Raw genomic sequence first — 24,409 nt, 5'->3', positions numbered from 1 at the left:
TTCTGAAAACCCTTTATTTTGTATCTTCCCAGCCACAGCGCTCGATTCTAAAGAAGATGATGGGGTGTGATCTTTGGCGTGCACAGAAGGGCAGTGACCTCCAGGTACGTGTTGATGAGCTGCTTATTCCATTAGTTCTCTCACAGGTCAGCTACTTAAACCACTGGCTGTCAGATAGACTATCTAGGAAGGCATAAGATTCCCAAGTTCCTGCAGGAGGGTATTGTTGATTTCAGAGTACAAGATCCACATTTGATGGGCATGCTGAAGCATTCCCCTATCCCATCCCTTAGAAAATGAACAGACCTCGGGTTTGCCTTCCCTTCAAGAAATGTTATGGATCTTGAAAATACAGTTTACTCCTGGCAGCCCACCACACATCCTGCCTGGGAGGTGATAAATGGGCTGAGGAAGTTATGAAGGAAAAACCATGACGATTTTGCTATGGAAACAGCAGCCTTTTGCCCCTTTCGGTATCTTGCGGCTGACAAAATCCATTCAAAATCATCCTGGAGCTACATGTCAGAGTCTGCATAGCAAAGGCAACTACTTTCCTGGATAGTCCTGACTGAACTCTATCAACCATGGCAGGCTATAATGTGAGCTGTGGTTAATTTCCCATACAACAGAATGGATAATTTCACAGCTCATTAAACTGATAATTTCATTCTGCATTGCTGGGCTTTGGTGCTGTTGTTTTCTCTCAGCTCAGCTTTGCACACTCTCAGAGCGATTACCACAAAGTTATATTAATTAAATATGAACATTGTCCTCATCAAGCTGCTGACAAAAGAGTGCCATGTCCCGGTTTTTCAAATGCCATAAGAAGCCCATACACTTATCTAAATATTTCCAGAAAGCACTGTTATGCAACACTGTGATCCTGCATGGAGTATTTTCCATAAAGCTTCCTCCTAAGTTTAAGTTGTTTGACAAGCGGCAAACCTCTTCAGTTGAATAATGCCATAAGAGTCAATATGGACTCGTACCTTCATGATGGCTCACAGCCAGACAAACCCTACATGTCATCTTGTGCTGATTACATGAAGCATAGTAATTTTCTTTTGCCCAATAAAACAAAGTCTGTCCACAGCTGCACCGTGTGAGAAAACTGCTGGAAAACCTACATGTATTGTTCCAGCTGGTAATTTTTCTAAGGCCACGTCTACGTTACTCGGAAGATTGACCTGCTCAGCATCAATCTTTTGGGGTTTGATTTAGTGTACCTGGTAGGGACGCATAAAATCAACCTATCAGGGGTCAACAGTCCACGCCTCTACTCCTTGCTATTGCAAGTAGAAAGGTACATCGACAGGAGAAACTCTCCCATCAACTGTCTTCCGTGCGGATGGCCAAGAAAGTTGATTGCAGATATGTCAACTCTAGTTACACTATTGCCACAGCTAGAATTATGCATCTGAAATCGACTTATTTTCCTAGTGTAGACCTGGTCTACTGTAGAAACACCAGGTGGTGCGTGTTTGGTATTACAGAATATTTTCTTACTCAGGACTATACCCATATCAGAAAGAAAAAGGAAAGGCCTGACAGCACAAGCATGTCTTTGAGAAATTCACTGTGAAACTAGCACCCAGTAAAACTCCTGGATTTTGTAACAGCCCCTGACTTTCCCCTCTCCCACCACACACAACCCCTTAGCCCTCTTTTAGCCTTTAATCCCTTTCTAAGGTGCCTCAGCTGACAGCAACTCATTTTCTCAATTGGCATTTTCCACGACAAGCATGCACTCTGTGCCTGGACTGTCCAGGGGCCACTCAGCTGGCTAATTCCCTTCACCTGGAGTGTTCTGTTAGCGGGAGAGTGGGCAACCAGATGGCTGACTCCATTCAATTCACGAGAAACCTCTTGAAGCATGGAGCTGCATGCCTGGCCACCTCACCCGCCAGCTGTGGAGATGCCATTCTACTCCCACGGCTGCAGCTATAAAAGCTAAGAGTCCGCCTAAGGAACAGTGCAGCCCAGAAGGTTATGGTTTGAGAGTGTCCTGCAGTATATGGTAATACAGCCACCCCATTACTTGATCATGCATGTGAAGGAAATTTGGAAAAGTGGGGTCTGTCCCACAGAACCTCATCACCCAGTAAATTATTGTGTTAGTCTTTAAAGTGCTATATGTCTGCTGTTTTGTTTTGCTGAAGGAGAGAATCAGACTTCATTATGTTGTTACATATCTGATACACCAGCAAAACAGGATAGTGCTGGTTCCACTGCTATTCTGTTAGAGCAGGAAGGGGGAGAATAAAATAGGAAGACAAGTGACTCCCATTAAAGTATTTCTAATGGCTTCTGAGCACTCTCTCACAGGCTCCAACTGATCTATATTCAAAGAACCCAAGGGTGTGGAATAGGTCACCCTGCAGAGCGGAAAGATGGTTTCGACGTTGGTCTATAGGGGGCCAGTCTTTCTGTGTTTTATTCTCCATATCCACAGGAGGCAGGAGAAATAGTAATGAGCTTCATCTTCATCAATGGCAATTTAGTCAGACATTAAGAAACTTAATAACTTTATGGGTAGTTGAGTCACCAAGGGAGGTTGTGGAATCTGCATTGGAGATTTGCAAGAACAGGTTAGACAAACATTCTCAGGGATCCTTTATAAATACTGACTCGTGTCTCAGCATGGAGTGGGAAGCTAGATGAATGATCAGCGTCCCTTCCAGCCTTACTTTTTTATGTCTCTGTCTGCGTTACAAGCTAGTGGCACGATCCCTCTGCTTGTGTGCCTGTACTCACAGTAGCTTGATGAAAACTAGCAGGGGTATAAATAGTGTAGCCATGGTAGCTTGGGCAGCAGAGACATGGCTGAGTGCTAATTGGTCTGGAAACGGGGGGCACATACTTTGTATGGCTCAGTCATGCTTCTGCTGTCACTGCCCATGCTACTGTAGTACCTCGCTTTTCATATTCCCATTACAGGTTGAACTTCCCTAATCTGGCACACACTGATCTGGCAACATCTGTTGTCCAGCATCATTTTCGTTATCCGGGTAACCATTTAACATAGGTGTGGCCAAGCTTTCCATGGTCCCATAAAACTTTTTAACATCCACCAATTCTGGCTTTCAATGTTGGGTGCTGTTATTTACCCCTAAATAGCTTCTAAAAGCCCAGCAAGCAGTGAAAGTGTTGGTAATATTGCTAGACAATGGTCAACGTTCTCTGGTTTGGTTTGAGGGTGCCAGACTAGAGAGGTTCAACCTGTAGTGTAGTTCCCACTGTTTGCTCAGGTATGTGTACATGAGCAGTGGAATCACACCCCTAGCTCACAGCATAGACAGAACCTAAACCAGCTTGAGAGGATGCAGAAGGGGTAGAATGCTGCAGAAGATTTTCATACATCACAAAGAGCAGCTGGGCATCAATGGGAGTCGGGTACTTCATTCCTATTTGTCTCTTTGAAGACATCCATCTACAGTTGCTTACTTGCCAACCTGCCCTGACAGAAGCTGATGACAGCATTTCTCTTTCCAAGTGCCTGGAACACTCATTGCCAATAGCTGAAATATATTGACCTTCTGCAGGCTACCACATAAATGACTTTTATAGTGGTCCCCATATGTCCTCTTGTCATATAGCCTCTCACAATGCCTTTGGTTTTACATCCTTTAATGCACCCTGACATACAATATAGTTCTTGAAAGGTGTTTTTAGTAAACCAATCTGTGTCTAGAGCCAATAATTTTTCCTCTGGGAAGTTTCTGAGTGTTTGCTGTTTCACATAGTCTCTCAAGACAATTTTCTCTTGTCCCTCGCTGGAGGAAAGGATCACTGATGACCATTTTAGCACCCGTCAGCTGTACACAGTCATCAAGAAGCTCATATTGAAATTTAGTGAAAAGTTAACATTTATTTCTCATTCTTGTTACTGTAGTTTACTAGTTACTCTAGTCCAGTCTGAGTTTCATGCTAGCTATGTATCTTCATAAGGACAGCTACAACCTAGCAATATTTCTCTCCGACAAGCTTCTATTTAAAGGTTCTTAAAATACCATTGGCACAGAATTCTACATAGTGAGTGGAGAAGTATCCCAAGAAAACAACTGAGGCGCTGCCTTGAAACACATCTGTACTTTCATTCACTGCTCACAGACGTAGACATCTGCTAGTGTCCCTACTGGTACATCCACATAGTGATAAAAGACTTGTGGTTTGACACTGGTAGGCCAAGTTCAGCTAGCTCAGACTTGCAGGACTGTCGAATTGCAGTGCAGATGTTGGGGCTCTGACTGGATCCCAGGAGCTGAGATCTTCCCCGTTCACAGAGTCTCAGAGTGTGGGAGCCAGTCAAGACCCAAACATCAGTTTTGTATGGCCCAGACCCTAAGAACCAGAGGCAACTGGCCCAGGTCCTGACACTTAGGCCATGTCTACATTACCTGGAAGATCGACCTGCTCAGGGTCAATCTTCTGGTGTTCAATTTTCCATGCCTGGTAGAGACAGATGATATTGACCTATCAGGTTGGCAGTCAACCCCTGTACTCCTCACTACTGCAAGGAGTAAGGAAGGTTGATGGGAGAAACTCTCCCATCAACCTTCCGCAGTGCAGATGGCCAGGTAAGTCAATTGCAGATAAGTCAATTCTAACTACTCAAATGCCACAGCTAGAATTGCATATCTGCAATCGACTTACCTGCCTAGTGTAGACGAAGCCTAAATGGTGAAGGGTTTCTTTTAACTGCAGTGTGGACATAACCTATGCCATGCTGGTAAGTTTCGTTCTGCTTTAAAGGTCTCGGATACCCATGTAGAAGTCTGTGTTCTGAACTAGGCTGGTGCTATTTTTATAGTGGAGAAATTGCATAGCAGACAGTCAGTGGAAGATGTTTGAGCAACAGGCAAACCTAATTCTGTCATTAGGAAACACAAGGTCCCTCCTTGTGCTGTAATGCAGTTGCACCAGTTCACCCTAAGCCACAATTCCCCTGCTCTTCCTAGATCACCATCCTGCTCCCCGCCCCATCACTCTCCCAGTGCCTAGTTGGCCTGGAAAGCCTCCAAATGAATGCAGGGAGGGGTGCCTTAATTACCAGTCACAAAAACTTGACATGCTATTACCAGTATGTGCCCCACTGACTGGGAACTAAGGATGTATCCCATAGACTGTCCCATGGTAAGGCCAACTTCTGCTCTGGCACATCATTGCTAATGTATTAATGTCAATGAAGTTGCACCAGCTTATGTGATTCACTGATTCTAAAAAGCAGGAGGGACAATATGACCATCTAGTCTGACCTCCTGTGTAAAACAGGCTATAAAGCCCCACTCAGTCATTATTGCTCTGTTAAGCCCGTAAGTACTAGCTGAGTGACTGCATACTTTGGACATCTTCAGTCTTGATTTAAAGATGACTCCACCACATCTCTTGATAAGTTGTTCCAACGGTTATTTACTCTGATGTTGGAAAAAAATCCCACCTATTTTTATTTCAAATTTGCCTATTATCATCTAACAAACAAAAGTGATGTTTGAACCATTGCATCGTATGTATGATTTCCACATTCAATACATTTATAAAATTATACACACCGGAAAAAACATTGTAGCCCCATAGCAATAAGAGCTATATTGTGGCCTCATAAATAGCAAAAGTTTCCATGACACCTGCTTTTAAAACCACATTGCAATGTTCATTTTATTCAAGTTAGTTTTGTCTTCCACTGTGTAGCTTTAAATGGACATTGGTTTGAGCTGTGAAAGTATGTGACTTGCAGGTTTCTAATCAGATTCTTCTTTCCTTCCCCTGTGACCAACCATGAAATGTAGTATTGTCACAATGAACACGCTGTATGAAATTTGTGAACTTTATCGGTGATTTCCATTAAGCCCTACCCATGTAGTAAAAGTTTGACTGTATGTAATTGCTTACTCCCATATTTAGTCTTCTGTGTCAGAATAAACTATTGGAAAGGCTGCTTCACATGCTTCATAACGTCGAAGGTAACTGTAGCATCAGAAAATGCTGAGTACATATTACATTGTGCTCCTACCTGTTGGCAGATTCACATGCGTGCAGACACAGAGCAATCTGAAGACGTTTCTCTTTTGTTCATTAGACACCCTCAACTATTTAAATTTAAGAAAAAAACAAGGGTCCATTTCTTTACTGAAGTAGCTGTATTGGCTGTGTATAGGTACTTATTATTATTTGCATTACTGTAATGTCTAGAAGCACCAGTCATAGACCAGCCCTCCCTCCTTCCTATGTTAGATTCTGAACAAGCCCCGAAGGAAAGACAATCCCTTCCCTAGAGCTCTCAAATGGATACAGTCAGATGGGGAACACAGGTTGAACCTCTCTTATCTGGAATGCTCTAATTGTATTACTTTGTGTTACCACATAAATAACTCACCTCCTCTGCAACTGATCAGGACACACATCACCAGAGTGACCACCATCTCCTGGGCCTTCCTCCAAGGAACTCCAACAGAAGACATCTGCAAAGCGGTGACGGGGGCACTAATACGTACTGTTACTCAACATTATATCATAGAACAGCGTATATCAGCTAACGCTCATTTCAGACAACCTGTCCTAAATGTGGTACACTGCAAAGACCCAAAGTCCCATCAACCACAACATAACACTGCTCCATGGTCACCTAAAAAGGAGCACCCACAGGGACACTCCTTGAAGAAGAAGAGGTTACTCACCTTTTGAAACTGACTTTCTTCGAGATGGGTGCCCCTGCGGATGCTCCACAACCCATCTTTGCTCCCACCTCTACTTCTGATCATACTCTTGGTCTGGGGTAGAGAAGAAACTGAGGAGTGTGGTGACTAAAGGCCATTCCATGTGTGAGACACATATTGCACATGAGCCACCAATCGGAGTACCGCTGCTAAAACTCTTGCGACTATAAGAAGAATGTGTTAGACAATCTTGAGATCCTGTGGTCCAGCACATTCTCTTGTTCAGCACTGGTCAGGTCCCAAGGGTGCTGGACGAGAGAAGTTCAACCTGTACAAGGAAACAACGAGACAATATAAGCCAGCATGATGGGCTGTGGTCACAACGTACTTGCGACCGATAAATGCCCAGACAGATTATAATCTCTCTAACTGGAACATTTACGAATGATGTTCTACATAGTGACGTATGTGGTGCTTATTCCTGCACCGAACAGATATACTGCTGTAGGGCTTTTTTTTTTTTCTTTAATCTCCCCGAACATAATTTATTCTTGTATCTTCAGGTTTTGTTCAAGTAGATAATGGTTGAATAGAATGCTTCACAATGATCCAAGACGAACGCTCCTTAATAATAGAGAGATCATTTATTGGAGAGTAGAGCATATTCATGTATAATCCTTTCTTTTGTATTAACAAGTTTCAAGGCTATGAAAGAAACAATTATTTTCACCTCGGCTAATGCAATTAAGCACTTTTGAAGTGCTGGAAGAAAATCAGAAGCAATTAGACCTTACACATCAAGGATCTATGAAGTGTGATTTAAAAATGGGCTAAAATTAAACTAGAATAAAGGAGTCTGACCCCAAACCCACTGAAGCTAGGGGAGGCATACACATGTCTTGCCACTGACTTCAATGGGCATGACTCCAAAACACCATTTCATTGCCCTCAGGACAGAGCCCAATTTAAATTAAGAGGGGGAAAAAAAGCCCCTCCAGAGGAAAGGCAGAAATTTTGACTTAGCACAGTATTTATCACCTTGATTGTAACCAGTGTGAAAAAGATAAGGTGACATATAGTGTTTCCTCTAATTTTTTCCATCCAAGGAGGGAATAAATTTTGTTATATGCACCAAGGCATGTTCAGAAGCGCACCACCAATAGAAGCACATGCTGCCAATGGTGGGCGCTCTGCTAATCCATGGGGTAACACCTGAATCTCTCCTGCCCAAGCACTCAGCTTACAGGGAACACTGGTGACAGCATCCTATGGTGTACTTAATTTTGAATTTAGTTGCTGTAGGTTTTTCTTGGTCATCTTAAGAACATTTGCCTTAGATAACCTGTTTCCCTGTGATTTCTTTTTTTCATGGGATTACTGAATCTTCTTCATTTTCTGTGGCTGTAAACTACTTGTGCAAGGCCACACAGAAAGTCAGTGGCTGAATGAACAGTGAGTGTTCTCCCAGTTTGCTATCATGTTCTTTGAGCAGCAAGCAAAGATGTTTCCTTATTAGACTAGAACATATTCAGCATGCTCTTTGCCATTCATTTCTCCATACTAAAGCTGCACTGCCCTGACACATTTGTTTTTAGAGAAGAATGGTAGTCTTGTTATGCCATTAAAGTGAAAAAACCAGGAGAGCTAGGTTCAGTTCCCACACCTGCAAGACTCCCTGTGTGACTGAGGCTAAATCAGCTACTGCATCTCAGTTTCCCATCTGTAAAATGGGGCCACTACTTTCTTCTGCCCTCTGTCTATCTTATCTATTTAGACTGTAAGCTCTTTGGTAAAGGGACTGTCTTCCAGTGTGTGATTGCATAGTTTCAATTCATGGGTGTCTCCAAGTTCTACGGCCACACAAATATATATTTTTAAAATTCTTGATGAAACATATAGGAAAACAGTGGGTGTTTGGAATAATTCCAATTCCCAGTCACTTAAACCTCAAAGCTTTTATACTCTGCTTATCATACCAGTCTCTGAATACCAGCTTACACCAGCAGTGAACATCACCGCTGTTTTAAAAATGCACTTTAACATACCCAGTCCCTGTACCCCAGCCAAGAACAAATAGTTACATTCTGGAAAATATTAGATCTTTGACATGTATATTTGCTAAGTACCAAAAAAGTAGAATTCATTTACTTTTTATGTACTGGTCAGATTAGAAAGCAGTTCAGTCTTCCTTCAGCTTGTAATAAAAACCAGACAGAAATTAATCAAAGACAAAAACTCAATGTCCGTAACTCTGTAAAGTGTAATGCTTTAAGGGCATACAATAGACTTCATGATAAATAGCACAGTGTAATAGTCCAGATAGTCTGATCTCAGTTATGCTAGCGTATATCCAGAGCAGAGTCATTGATTTTTAAGACCCAAAGGAACTATTATGATCTGCTACTCTGGTCTCCTGTATAACATAGCAATCAGTGACAACCCTAAGTAACTTCAGTGACACTCTAAATGTGGCTAGTGGAAGAGTAGAATTTGGAAGAATAGGTAAAGAAGGAAATTTGTGTTCTGGTAATCCAGGAAGTACAACCTGATGCACTTGCTAGCATAACAGTGACACAACGTTTTGTGATTCTTCCAAAAATAAACATTTTTAAATAAATGCCTAAATTCAGCAGTGATTTTTACCTTCAACTAAGGCTTGGTCTACATTAGGCAAGTAAGTCTATTGTAGATATGAAATTCTAGCTATGGCAATTGAGTAGCTAGAATTTACTTCTATGCAATCTACCTACCTGGCCATCCTCACTCAGGCAGGTTGATGTGAGACTTTCTTCGTTGAGCTCCCTTACTCCTTGACCTAGCAAGGGTTACAGGGGTCACCTGCTGAACCCTGATAGATAAATTTTGTGCATCTCTGCCAGGCACTCAAAATCAAACCCTGGAAGATCGACCCTGAGCAGGTCCATCTTCTGAGTAATGTAGATGTGGCCGTAGTAAAAGCCAATCAATCCACAAGAGGGTCAAGTGGGCCAGATGGGCGACATTCAGTCGCCAGCAGAAAGGATAAAGGTAGCTCGACTGTGAGATCTGATGCATGAGAAGGCCAAAGCTGTGGCGGTTCCCTGCAGGAGGGTTCTGTATCCTAGGTGTGTCACAGAGGAGATTCCTTCTGCAGGCCCCTACGGTGTCTCAAGAAGGGGAGAGCAAGCATGCCAGGGTAGTGGACCCACACATGGCATGCACTGACATGTTCTCAACTTGCAATAATTAGAAACCAATGGGTCATATTGTCTCCTTCCCCCCGCAGAAGCTGGATGTGGATGTTTGCACTTGCTTCCTTATTTCACTTTTGAACTTCAACAGGATCCCTCACTCCCTAACTGATAGTTTCTTGCAAGCACAACCATGCTCTCTCTCCCAGGACCAGCCTCTTAGCAAATTTTTCCTGTAAGAGGGGCAAATACATTCAGCAAAAGCTCAACACACCTCTCTCTAGTCTTGTTTGTATTCTTATAAAACAGAAATCAGCTAAACAGCCTTTTGCCCTCAAAACCTACTCCCAGATTGAAACATTTTAATCCCCAGTGCCTGCTTGCAGCCAGCTTTTATGTCCAAGTTAAATCTAGGAAAGCAGCAGTTTATAGGCCATATCCACAGATGTCAGCCAATGGAGTGATGCTAATTGATACCACCTGAAGACTTGTGCCAGTTTGAAAACAATAACTCCAGCAGGCTCTGAACTACGACAGATGCCTCAGACAACATGGCAAGATAGTCACACCAGGCCAGTTCTGTACAGCATTTGGCAGGGCAAGTCAAAAGCAGCTCAAGGACTCCGCTAGGAGTTTGAACAAAGGATCTGCAAGTAGTCATTGGGCAGGTCACACCAGAACACCAGCTTATAGGAGTAGTTAAAACTACCAACAGAGTAAAGGTGGGACAGGGAGGGAAGGGTGAGGCGCCCTTGATCTGTGAATGGGTTGGAGCTCCAATGTGTGAGCAATGTTAACACCTATAGCATAAATCTGGTCCCTGTATCACATCACTTACAATCTAAGGGGACATCTATACTTACTGGAAGATCAACTCAATTGCAGTCGATCTTCCAGGTTTGATTTAGCATGCCTGGTGGTGATGCACTACATCGAACCATTAGGGCTCTACCATCGACCCTGGTATGCCTCACTGTCATAAGGAGTAAGGGAGATTGATGAGAGAGGTTCTTCAGTTGATCTCCTGCTGTGGGGATAGTCAGAAAAATCAATCTCTGGTACATCAACTCCAGCTACACAATTGCAGTAGCTGGAGTTGCATCTCTTAAATTGTCTTTTTGACACAGTGTAGACCTGGCCTAAGCAGCTGTTAATTCTTTCTTGTTTGCTTGTCTTTTCAGCAGAGACATGAAATGTAGCTATATCCACAGGAAAACGAACCTTTTAATACCTGCTTGGACCTTATGTTGCGAGGTTTTCAACTGTATTCTGAATAGCAGAGAACATTCCAAATTAAATTTCACCCTCAGATATATCCAGGCAGCTCCTGGAATTTCACAACTGGCTTCTTTGCTACATACAAAGTGGAATCAGTCTGTGGGGATCTCTTTTCTACTTCAGTGGGCTTGGGAATCAGGCCTTCATGGAGAGCATAATTTGATGCTCACCATGCAAGTGATATATTTCCATTGTTCAGTCATTATCTTATCCGGTTTTAATTTTAAAGTCTGAATGCACTGAAAATAAGAAAAGTTTTGCTTTAAAAATATGTAGGTTTGGTTCTCCTGGTTTATCATCTTTAGTAGATTCTATACGTAATTTCATATTCCACTGAAGACATTATATTAGTGCAGACATTCTTGGATAGAGCTTCCTATTGGATGATGTTATGCCTAGGAACCTAGCTGTGATACTGACCTCTACTGGCATTTCTATTCTAATGTCTATTCTACAAACCTGAGGAAAACTCCACTTGGTTTCTTTGGGAGTTCTGCCTGCATATAGGCCTGTACAATCAACCCCTCGGCTGGGCAACAGTTAGAGAAAAATGCATCTTATGTTGCTTATGTGCTTTGAGAGCTAGGTAATACCTGAAATTTGCAAATATGACACATGCCTTTGGAATTGATTTTGATGCCAATACCCACAGCACCTTGCTCCGTAAGGATTCCCACTGACTTCACATGACCATTTGTATAATAAGTTGTGATTCAGCAGGTGTAAGGGTAGCAGAATCTGACACACACTAAGAGGAGAAAGCCAAGAAGTCTGGAAAATTCTCCTGGATAAAACTTTATACTAACTTTAAAATTCTTATGCAAGACTGAGTGGGCCTAGCTATACTTACTGGATAAATACAAATTAATTTGCATCAGAGAGTTTACATATTTTAGAAATCAGGGAAATAATTTTTTACCTCTTTGTTTTCAATGTGATCCTGTTCCACTGGTGAATGATTCTTCCCTTATAAGTGAGTCAGGGAGGCAGCTACCAGGAACCAAGAAGCACGGAACAGATTGGTGTTCCTCTAGGTTTACTACTGTGTATCAGACCTGAATCTAATTCCAAGGTGTATTCCAGCCAATAACAATCTCTTCCCTTCTCACTTGGTCCCAGTACCTTGAGAGCTGAATCAAAAAGTTCTCTCTACACTGGGCTGAGCTATCTCCCAGAGTAGCAATGATCTACACAAGTGCAACACACTGATAATGGAATTATAATGGAATTGGCTGTGACTCAATAACGACTAGGACATCTTCATGTCACCCTCCTATTTGTGAGTCCAATGATGGCTGATAAGCCCGATACTGGATCTGCAGGTCTGATCACAGAAGGGGCAGGTGATGATAGCTGTTGGAAGGAGCAGAGCTGCATTTTCCTCCTCCATCTCTCCTCATCTGCACAGCAACAGGACCTCTCAAATTGTACCACCCTCTCTGGACTACGGAGCCCAGGAGCCTAAAATATGGATCTGTCCTAGTGTAACAGGTTACCCGAAACTTCATGCAGTCCAAGGAGGGCTAATGGGCTACTGAGATCCCAGCCAACTCAGTTTAAGACACCCAGAGCAAGAAGCAAACCCCAGGGAAGGTTTCTTGAAAGAACTTGGCTCATCTGGAAAGAATAGTCAGGGGGACCCGATGTGAAGCTCTCACTGTGATGCAAAAGACTGAGCTGGGACAGGGCCTGGAGAAGACTGGTGACTAGCATACCTCCTTGAGGGACTGGAAAAGTTTGGGACTTTGATTGCCCCAGGATGGGCAAGGGAAGAGAGCTGGAAAAAATGAGGCTGAATGTTACAAGGAGGAGGGAGAAAAATTGTTCTCCTTGGCCTCTAAGGATACAATAAGAAGCAATGGGCTTAAACTGCAGTAAGGGAGGTTTAGGTTGGACATTAGGAAAAACTTCCTAACTGCCAGGGTGGTTAAACACTGGCATAAATTGCCTAGGGAGGTTGTAGAATCTCCATCACTGGAGATATTTCAGAGCAGGTTAGACAAGCACCTATCAGGGGTGGTTTGGGGATTCTAAATGGTGCTTAGTCCTGCTGTGAGGGCAGGGGACTAGATTTGATGACCTTTTGATGTCCCTTACAGTTCTAGTCGTCTAAGATTCTGTTACTCTGCTCAGTACCAGAAGAGGGCACACTGGAAAGGATGCACAGTAACAAATATCTTTCCATATTTTTTCATTGTAAACCATCCATGAGGAAACTATATTTTTAAATGGTGCTGATTTTGCAGTAGAGATATTTAAGTGAGAAACAGCTGCACACCAGTTACAACTGCTCCAAAATCAACAGGGTTGGTGCTTTAAAAATTAAACGATTCTAGTGGCCCAAGCAGCATCAAGATAACAATTTGCATTTTGTAAACTAAAACACTGAGTAACTCATGAGCTGCAGCGTTTGCTTCCCCTAGTTCACAAAAATAATAAAAGGCATCAAAAGTGTTTGAACTTGAAAAACATTTAAAGGCAACTTTCAATTAAGAGCATTTTCTAATGCTTGGTCTTCCACATACATTGAGAGTTATGTAGTTAACGCACCCCACGCCTTTGTTAGCTCACAGGCCCCAGGTTGGCTGCAGTGCTTGGCATTAGGTTTGCTGGTTTGCATTTGTTTACTTATTCCTGCTGCACCTGCATTCTAAAGAGCAAGTTGTAGCAGATTTCCACTGGAACGTATGAACCTTTCACAGAAGGCAGAGCTGTTGGTGAGATTGTGGTTGGCCCTTCACCTGCTGTGGGTGATGACACCACAGCCACTTTGATGTCTACACTGAATGGACACACTCATACTTAGCACCTACCGCTACCACCACCCACAGTCCTAGCAGCAACGGTGACTAAGAGCAACCCTGCTATCCTTTCCAATTTCATTGAAAAGGTTTTACTGTTAAAGTGTGGGCATGGTGGGGTTATGGAGAATCAGATTCTTTTAACTAAAAAGGTGTTTCCATTATGAATCGTAGTTTCTTGATTCATCAGCAGTTGGGTTTCCTGTCTAGTGACATGAAAGAGAAGATCACACGATTAACTCTTCATTTACTGTACTTTCTTTACATAATATCATGCAGCCCAGTCTCAAGCCAATATTGAAATTAATTACTTGAAAAGGTCTGAATGTAATTATTGCCGTTCCTCTACGTTGGTAGCTATCACTATGGTTCAAGGGTCATCTCTAGAGTTAATGGCAAATGGCAATAACAAGAGCCAATAGTTCTGTTGGAAGCAAAGGTTTACAGCTTATTGTAATGCAATGAGACTTAACAACCCTTAGAAGAAAGTCTATAGAAGTTAATAATAAGAATGTAAAGCAATTATTTTAAGAGACAAAAATATAATTTTCCATACTTTATATCCCAGCCTATAGAATTTTACAGGAGTGTTTTCCATTTAATTCTATAGGATGGGTTTAAAACTCTACAAGCAGTTATCATGTATTCAACATTATAAGCCTTTTCATCAGGGTAAGGCATTTGCAGTGGTTCATTTCTTATGACTGCTTGGAGGAAAAACATGCACTACACCACATAAAGGATTATGCAGGAAGTCTGTCCTCACTCCAGTCCCACATTGTGAGTAGAGCTGGCAGGAAAAATAAATTTTCCCTTTCAGATAATGTTAACTTTTGACAAAAATTCAAATATTGGACGTTTGAAGATGAAAGCTGAGATTGCTCAGTTTGGAAGGTTTACTATGGTATTTTATGGGGAAGTGTAGCTCAGGTACCTCATGCTTCCCAGCTGAGTTCTGTGGTAGCTACGGCTCTGATGATACATCACAGCCTTCCCTCTTGTAAAATGGAGGCTGTGTCTCAAAGTAGGGCCTGGTAGACAGTTTGGCTACCAAAGAAGAAAATGAGGACTAAAGAAGAATTCTCATGAAGCTGCTTTTCCAAATTAAAAAATATCAGGGTATTTGGTTGAAATATTTTGTGAACAAAATTTATTGACTCAAAATCCTGGTTTTGCAGCAACAGAAAGTTTTAACCAGCCCTATAATGTAGATCTTAAACTGCACCCCGTCAGCCCAAGATCTTTATTTTTTTTTTCGGTGTGGATGATAATCCAATTACCTCAGGATTATTTTCCAACCTGAGCTAAAACTCCTTTTGTGCCACTCCAGCCAGTGCACAGCAGTTGGCTAAGAAATAATTTATCTGATTCAGACATGGGTTAGACAGTGGCTGGCCTCTACTGTACAAAGGCATTTATTTGCAATAATTCTTTGTGCAAATCCTGATAAGGTATGTAGCAGGTGAAGGTTCCCCCTTTCTGAATCTGTGATTTAGGTCACTGGGCTTCTTGGTCAAGTTAAGACTCTAGTCACACTCAAACTGTTATTGTCTTCAGCCAGAACAGTACTGGATCGTAAAATTCCCACTTGAGAAAGAGCGGTAGATTTTACAAATTGTGCCAAACCACAGTGACTTTCATTTTCTTCACTTGTTCACAAGGATGCCATGTAAATGGTGGTATTTCTCATCTCATTTTCTGTTACACATGATTTCCAAGAAAGAACATTGATTTTCCACTCTTGAAATTTGATTGCTTAAAATGTCTGCTTATAATGGGACTCAATGCAGTGGCAGGGATTCACCTGGAAGATTCAGCGCACTTGATCAGCAGGGCCTCGTGCAGTTAGCCAATCTAGGTCAGGACTGTGTTGGGGAACAGGAATTACTCTACTGGATGAGACTTTTGATCTACCTAGCCCAGCATCTTGTCTATGAAAATGGCCAATGTCTCATGCTTCAGGACACGCTGCAAGAAAAACTGCAGCTGCTGTGTGGAATAACGTCTCCTACATTAGCTCTCTTCCTCATCTCCTTACTTGGATGTTGCCTTCAACCTTGACCCATGAGGATTAATAGTTCTTCTAAAATTTGTGTTAACATTAACCATTTTAATGGTGGCTATTCTTTATACTCATATAAACATCCACTCCTTATTTTTGAATCTTGCTAGGTTTGGCAAGATCACAAAACCAGTCAGTGACAGAGCTGCAAAATATCTCCTGACACAGGATGTGGAGGCCTTATTTGCTCTGCCAGACAACTCTTCTTTACCTACAAGTATTACAGTTTTGTCTCAGAATTCTCTGCAGTGCCTGCTACAACTGTGGGGTTTACCAAATAAATAGCATGCTAAAGAAGTAGGCTTACAATTGCTTGCAATTTAAGATGGTTTAGGCAAGGTATGAAGGCTAAGGTGTTCAGAACCACCAACAGCAGTTAGGAGCACAAGTTACGTTGACTATCTGCCTTTTGCTTTTGCAAAATCTCACACTGAGAGGTTGACCAATTTGCCAGTGTTCACAGAGAAAGTCTGAAGTATATGAGGAACAGAAAGCACAAAGGTAGGGTGTCATTTCACAGGTTCATATGAAAATTCTTTTCTTCAGTTTTCATGTGCCTCAGATCATGCCCAAGTTTTGTACTGAAATGCAGAATGAAATCAACTCAAAATTTAAAAGCAAAAACTCAACATTGCCAAGTTTCCAACACTCAGCAAACTGAGGAAATTTACATCCTGATAATAGAAAACCACAATTCCACCCGAGCGGCTCAAGAGGTTTAAGACCTTTGACAAGCATTGGAGCCCTTTATAGCTCCATGCTCTGCAATAGCTATATTTGCCAATTCAGCTTACTCTCATCCATAGTGAACTTTCTTCCCTAGTATCGATACTAGGCAAAGTAAATTGACCACAGATATGCAATTCTAGCTACAGCAATTGTGTAGCAAAAATTGATGTCTCTGCACTTAGCTGTCTTAGCAGCCCATACTAAAGAAGGTTCATGGGAGAGTTTCTCCTGTCAACCACCTTTACTCCTCATGTCTCATGACGGGTACAGGGGTCAACTGCGACCGCTGAGAGGTGAATTTCACGCATCCATACTAATGCGTAATCAGACCCAGGAAGATTGACCCTGAGTGGGTTGATCTTCTGGGGTAGTGTAGATGTAGCCAGAGACCCTGCATTCTGAATTAGACCTATGAAAGAAAACCCATAGTAAACCTATCTCATCGTTACACTTTGAGATCCTTAGGATGACCAGTTGTTGGATTAATAACAGATTTTATAGCTATGATCACTTGGACTGAAATGGAAACCTAGACTTCTGAGATTTGGGCACTACAGCTGCAGATGATCAAGAGAGCTTTAAATTATATAATTTGCAATTTATAATAATTATCAAGCAGGAGTATTTAAATATCACATCTATTAAAGTAATGAACACAGGAAGCAGTTGTGTATATGTTTTCAAATTCCATTCTTATTTGTAACTTGGTGGAAATAATTGGAGCCTGGAGTCTTGTCAATGGAATATCTCAACTTTTCATTGAAAAAAAAATGAACATTTTCAGTTTTTGATTTTCAAATGAAAACAGTTAAGTTAATTAAAATTATTATTTTCTATTGAGAAAAGATGCAATGGGAAACCTCCCACTTGATGTATGCAGTCTTCCCCCACCTTATGAGGGTAATTCATTCCGGAAAAACCCCTCTTAGGGCGAATTCTCGTAAGTTGAAAATGTCATTACCATTAATTTCAATGGGAAAAAAATTGTGTGTGGTCCTGAGCCCCAAAATTTACACCCATTTACACTAAAAACAACTCCAAATCCCATTAAATCCAGTGCAAGGGGACAGGCAGGGCAGAGCAGGGCATGGGGAGGCAGCCCAGCCTGAGCACAGCTTAGGTTAAGCGGTGAGTGGGCATTGCCAGGGGCTGGCCGCGCGGGGAGCTAGGGAGGCACAGTGGGCCCCCGGCTGGCAAGGGGTGATGCCTCGTTCATGCAGGCTGCGCAGTGGAGAGGCCCTGCAAGTGGCAGCCGAGGCGGCAGTGGCGGGCGAGCCAGGTGCTAAACGGGAGGGAGCGCCACAGACAGCAAGCGGCACCTGAGGCACAGCTGCGCAGGGTGGGCAGCAGCAGCCCCCTAGCCCCCCGGGGGGTGAGCAGCAGCAGCGGGGCCGGGATGGGCTGCGTGCCCAGCATCCACGTCTCACAGAGTGGTGTGATCTACTGCCGGGACTCGGACGAGTTTACCTCCCTGCACCAGACTGCCCCCCTCTCGCAGGGCACCGCCGCCCCCATGCACGGCCTCTTCGTCAAGACCAACGCAGCCAACTCCATCCCCTCGGTGCTTGCCTACCAGAGCCAGCAGCCTCCAAATCGGTCCTCATAAATGTGAAGAAATGCCTCGTAAGCTGAAGTAGAGGTGTTAAACGAAACTCCTCGTAAAGTTGAATTCTCATAACTCGAATGGGCGTATCTCGGGGTATAACTGTAACATAGATGATAAACTCTTCAGGAAAGTCATTGTTCAGATTTTGTACAGCTCCTGGCACAGCGGGAGCCTGGTCTGTGACTAGGGCTCTTAGGTGCTATGGAAATTCAGTAATTCTCTCAGTGTCAACTTACTATAGTTATGTAACACACTATCTTGGGATATACTATGAAATAGACTTGAAAGTTAACGAGCATCATCAATGCCTTTTTTAGGTTTAGTCTACACTTACTGGCTGATTGACTGTGCTGTGGTTGACCTTCCAGATTTCAGCTTTACTGTGTGTTAAGATGTAGCAAAATTGATGTCTCTGGGCTCAGCTGTGGGCCCTGGATCACCACGCTATTGCTTGGAGTAAAAGACATCGGCATGAGCCTGAAGAGCCCTGATCTACACAGAGTAAGAAAGTCAATTCTGATATGTATTGGTGGGGTAGCCATGTTAGTCTGGATCTGTAACAGCAACGAAGGGTCCTGTGACACCTTATAGACTAACAGAAAAGTTTTGAGCATGAGCTTTCATGAGCACAGACTCACTTCATCAGATGCTGGTCATGGAAATCTGCAGGGCCAGGTATAAATAAGCCAGAGCAAGGCTGGGGATAACAAAGTTAGCTCAGTCAGGAAGGGTGAGGCTTACTACCATCAGTTGATCTGGAGGTGTGAACATCAAGGGAGGGGAAGCTGCTTTTGTATTTAGCCAGCCATTCACAGTCTTTGTTTAAGCCTGAGCTGAGGGTGTCGAATTTGCAGATGAATTCTGATATGTTGATTTGAGCTATAGTAGAGGTGTAGCTAGAACTGCATATGGGAAATCAACTTTACACCCCAGTGTAGATGTAGCTTTGCTGGGAGATATCCATTCTAAAATTGTGATGAGACATTCAGGTTCAGAAAACTTCAGCATGTCAGGATGCGTGATACTTTTCCATTAGGAAATACATGCAGTTACTGTGCTTGCCACAAGATGGAGAAGATGTGTCATTTTTACCACCTGGTTTTGCTGTAGGAGAACATCAAACTTTTCCTTTATACACTTCCATACTATGGGCCATATTTTCAAGGATCCTCGACTCCTAGCTGCTCTCAGGGTGATATTTTTAGGGAGACTTAAGTGATCTCAACAGCCACCATGAGGATGGATTTTTGCAGTTTGGGGATGAGCTATTTTGCCTCCTTGTGTTCACCCTTGTGTCTACACTGCATTCTGCTTTCGGCAGTGGAATGCAAAAGAGATATTGAAAATGCACATGAAGAGCAGATTCACATATCTCATGCCTCATTTACATCTTCTCATGTGATTGTGCTGCTGGAAAAGGCTTTTCCGGAAGCAAACACAGACGTGTAGATGGGGTCCCTTCGAAAACAAACCCCATTCTCAAAAGAACCCTTCTTCCGATTTTGTTGCTGGAAGAAGCGTTCTTTCGAAAACGCTATTTTTTTTTTGAAGGAACCCCATCTACATGGCAGTGTTTGCTTCTGGAAAAGCCTCTTCCGGAAGCACGATAGTGTGAGAATATGCAAATAAGGTGCAAGGTATGCAAATCTGCATTTCATTTGAATTTTTGATCTCGCTCATTTGCATTCTGCTTCTGAACACGGAATGCAGTGTAGACCTCGCCTAGGTGTTTGTATCAACCTGTCACCTCTTTTCTACTCAGATTATAAATCCTCTAGTGCTGGCACAGTTCTTTGTTTGGTCTGTACAGCGTGATGCATAACACAGCCCTGCTCCTAGTGTAGGGTGCCTAGGTGCTACTGTGGTACATTAATAGTACTCTGGAAATCTTGGTTCAAAGGACCCTTTGGAGGGGGCAGATTTCACCTGCTTCAACAATGTCAGTGGAAAGCCTTTTGCTAGGATGATGTAACCGGAAAAGCCTCACCACTAATAGGACTGCATTCATGTCAGAAATATCACCTCTGTGAGGTGTAATTACTGGCTGAAAGGAAGAGTGTGATTAGAAACAACGCCCTGGCCACAGGCAGCCCCAAAACACATCCATAATGTACCTGAACCTCTCTGGCCTAGAGACTCAGTCAGAAAGCCCACAGGAGCAAGAGTTCTAACACCTGCTTTTTACTGGCTCGGAAATGATGCATCTCTCAGTCTCTTGGTGTCATCCACTTCAGCACCCACTTGAAATCGGAAAGAGCAGGGCAACCAAGACTGAAAAAGTGACGCTTTTTGAATGGGAAAGGGATAGGGGCCCAAGCCAAAGCCCGCTGCAATGAATCGGGATTTTTCCACTGATTTCAGTGGGGTCTAGATCAGGTCCTATGTCTGCCAAAGAGTTTGGAAATGGATTTGTAGGGCGTGTAAATGCAACCCAGACTTAGTAGTCCCTTAATGACATCATTGGGGGCACTGCGGGGAAAGAGTTGGTTGGTCCTAGAACAAACGGTGAGGGGGTAGCTAGGCCATCAGTGCCTTTCCAGCCCCCGGACACGAGCAGAAAGATTACAAAGGCTTTGAGAAGGAGAACATGCTGTGGAGCATTGTCCTTAACCACCCGAATTTGCTGAATTTGACCCAAGCAAAAAACATGCTTGGTTAGGTGACAGTCTGGACCCATGTGCTCATCCTTCGGACAAGATGCATCATGGTTTTGGAAAACGTACACCTTGTGAGGAATCGTTTGAAAAGGCATCCTTTCTGGATCATTACTGTCCTGGCAGAATGTGCTTAGTAACATCTCCTGTACAGTTATAAGATTATACTGTATGATACGTCTGAGACATGCTCCAAGTTTGGAAAAGCAGGTACAAACCAGCTCCTCAGAGACAACGGCAAACTTATGCCTCAGCCAAGTGTTAACAAAATCAAATGAACTGTCATATAGTAGAGCAGTCGTTCTCTGGAAAGCACAAGGGCATGAGTGAGAGATGTATCTCCCTTGTAAACAGACTGAAAGCCCAGCTGGAGACGATTGTCAAATAGGAGGAACAGATATAAAAATGAGGAGGAATGGCTTCAAATAACCTCTCCCCACTTGTGTCATCGACTGTCTGAAAGACCAAAGGAGCATCATTAAACTCCAGGAGGGGGAGGAAAGGAGTCCTGAAAGAAAGATCCATCCACACGGTGTAAGCATATGGTGAGAGAAATCTGTGCTTTCATTTCACTTAGCTGGATAAGTTTAAATGCAAATGAATACCGAAACTAAGTCTTTGTAACCAATTCTTAATTTTATGCCTCATTACTTGTAATCACATAATAAACTTGTTTTATTGTTTTATCTAGACCCATGTGTGTTTGAGAAACTTCATTTGAGACAACAGGGTTGTGCGTATCATTTTTGATTAATAAAATGACAGGCTTTCTTTGAGCTTGTACTGCACAGAAGGTCAGAGCTGGGCAGTAGAAGACGCAAGTTTCTGGGGACATGTCTGGAACTGGGAATTTATTGGGGCCACTCAGTTCAGGAGTGGCTGGCTGGAACCATTCATAACTCATCTGGGAATAAGTTACATGCTAGAGTCTCTATGAGAGCAAGGGCAAGAGTGGCTGGAAAGGCATCTCAAACGGGCACACTAAGGATACACAGCTGTTCAGCAGGCCAGATTTTACCCCGGGGAACATCACCCCAGCAGCCACAACACACAGATTGGCCCTGAACACTTCAGTGTTAGCAATGCTCTGGTTTTAATTTGTGAACTTTGACAAGCCTGGTTTTTAATACCCCCCAGGTGAAAAGTTGGGGTCTTCCTCCTCACAACACTTCCTTAAACCTATTACTGTGGGATTCTCCTCACACTGTTGGGAGGAAGCAGAGCGATCAAATGAAATGTGACCCAACCTGTTTTTTGATCATTCTCACACACAAACAGATAATAAATAGTATCACGAGATGGCATGCAGGTGCAAGTAATCATTGGGGAAACTGACGTAACTTGTCCCGTCTCAATGCAAGTAGGCCCTGGGTAATTAAAATGTTGCATGCCTCTTCTGTGCTAAAACCGAGCGCAGATTCGCATCCACAGGGCAGCAGAAACTCTGCATCACATGTAGCCCAGTTTGTCAAGTGAGGCTTAATGATGTGCATGTAAAAGTAATTAAACACCACTGTATGTGTAACTCCAGAGGCACTGAGACCACTGACAAGGTAGACAAGTATTGAAGGGGTAGCCATTTTAGTCTGTATCCACAAAAACAACACAAAGTCCTGTGGCACCTTGCAGACCGATGGATTTTTTGGAGCACGAGCTTTCATGGGCAAAGACCCACTTTGTCAGATGCATGTATTTTAGACATGCACATGATGAAGCAGGTCTTCACCCATGAAAGCTCATGCTCCAAAAAATCTGTTCGCCTAAAGGTGACAAGGGAGAGCGAAATCTGCTCTACAGGCTTGGCTGAGAGCCAGCTGCCTTTTAGCTCCGGTGGTAGAGCATGGTCTGGTTCGTTCCCTTCTGCCTATGACCCGGGTGCATGGGCCTTACATATGCACAGCCTGAACTCCTGCATGTCCTGCTCCATGTGTTGTGCATACAAATCCCAGTTGCTCATGCAGGGGTGTATTTTAGACACACAAATGTATATGTGCACAAAATTTGATAACAGTTGCTCAGTTCTTAATATCTCTTCCAAAAACACATAAATAAGAATGTAAACAACAATTGAAATAAAAACTTTACTTTTAGCATGCACCATTGTACTTAGATATTGTAACTATGGAAGGTTACAGTGATAGGTACTGGTGATTGCTTAGCTCACAAACCTCTTTAAGAGTGGATGTGAATGCACCCTTCAATTAATGCCTATGTTAGGGTGAATTAACCAGAAGCACCCCATTTAAGACAAAAGGGGTTGTGAACCCATCCAGGCAATTGCACGGAGTGGGCAAAGAGGTTTTAATGAGTATAGTTCGTGGTATGGTGCCTGGGGAAGGGAGGAGAACAGAAAGCTGCAATAGCAAAGATTAAGGAAGCCAAGCAAGCAACCTTGTGTGACCCTGCGAAAAAGTGTGGAGGGAGTCTGGCATTGAAAATGGGTGCTGTAAAACCAAGAAGCTGTCCCTTAATTTTGGTTCCTCCAGCACTTGGAGAAGCCAGACTTTACGCAGGCCTTGTAAATAGGCAAAAGTTCATCACAGAAAACACCAGATTCCATCACTGTCTATTTCCAAGTGGAACATCCCCAGGGCCTTGAAATTTGACTAGCCTCTGGAGGTCAAAAAGGAGCAACTGTATTCAGGATCAAGTTTAGGAGATTTTCCACTGCAGACAATACCATGAGGCAAACTAGAGCCTCAGTTTTGGTTTTAGCCTAAAATTTGTTTGGGGAATCTCAGACCTGTTGCATTACTTTTACCCCTTCCAGGCAAGTCAATACTCTGCCTATAGCCCACAAAGCACACCCATAATCAGGCCTGCAGACTGCAGGGAAAAGGGGCAGCTGCCCCAGGGTCCAGCATTTCTATTCCAGCAGTGGTGGTGGCTGGAGCTCCAGGACCCTTTGAAACACAGCAGCAGTTCTGTGCGACCACTAGAAGTGCAGCTCTGAGGGACTGTTAGGGGGCAAGTCTGACAGCTCTAAGCCCTGCCCCTTCTGCATTTGGCCCCGCCTCTGGAAGGGGCAGAGAGCTGGGTCCCACCTCTCAGCTGGCCCCTGGCCTGCGGTAGCTGTCTGACCCCCTGCCGTCATGCTTGAACATTCTAATTATCTCAATGGCACACGGATGGACTAAAAGCAGCACCACTCAATCTAGTTAATCAGCGATTTATACTTTTCTTTCCATTTCCTGAGCTGTATTTTGGAGAATGTTGCCATAAAGTGATTTAAGATAATGAAGTTTCTGAATGTGACTGGCAGGCTCAGAGAACGGAGAATAAAGAGCGATGTGCCACTTTCAGCAGTTTCAGTTCACAAGGTCTAGGGCCAATACCTATTTTTCAGTTTTACTTTGAGTTTCACACGTGAACAAAACTGTACTTCCTCCAATCAGATGAAAACCTGAAATCTTCAGGTTTCACATGCTTTTCCCTTTGACCTCCCAGCCGACCCTG

The 24,409-nt window shown here is 43.2% G+C and overlaps 1 long non-coding RNA gene across 1 annotated transcript in view; it reads left to right on the top strand.

Moving 5' to 3' along the window:
* LOC142016836 (uncharacterized) overlaps positions 1-24,409 on the top strand; it is a 137,631-nt gene that overhangs the window by 56,962 nt on the left and 56,260 nt on the right. The window contains exon 2 of the long non-coding RNA XR_012646400.1: positions 33-104. This is a non-coding gene — a long non-coding RNA (uncharacterized LOC142016836). The remainder of the gene's footprint in view (positions 1-32; positions 105-24,409) is intronic.

The sequence above is a fragment of the Carettochelys insculpta genome, chromosome 8, assembly GCF_033958435.1.
Source record: "Carettochelys insculpta isolate YL-2023 chromosome 8, ASM3395843v1, whole genome shotgun sequence".
NCBI lineage: Eukaryota > Metazoa > Chordata > Testudines > Carettochelyidae > Carettochelys > Carettochelys insculpta.
Note: the sequence above shows the minus strand (reverse complement) of the source record. Positions and strands in the feature narration are given on the sequence as shown.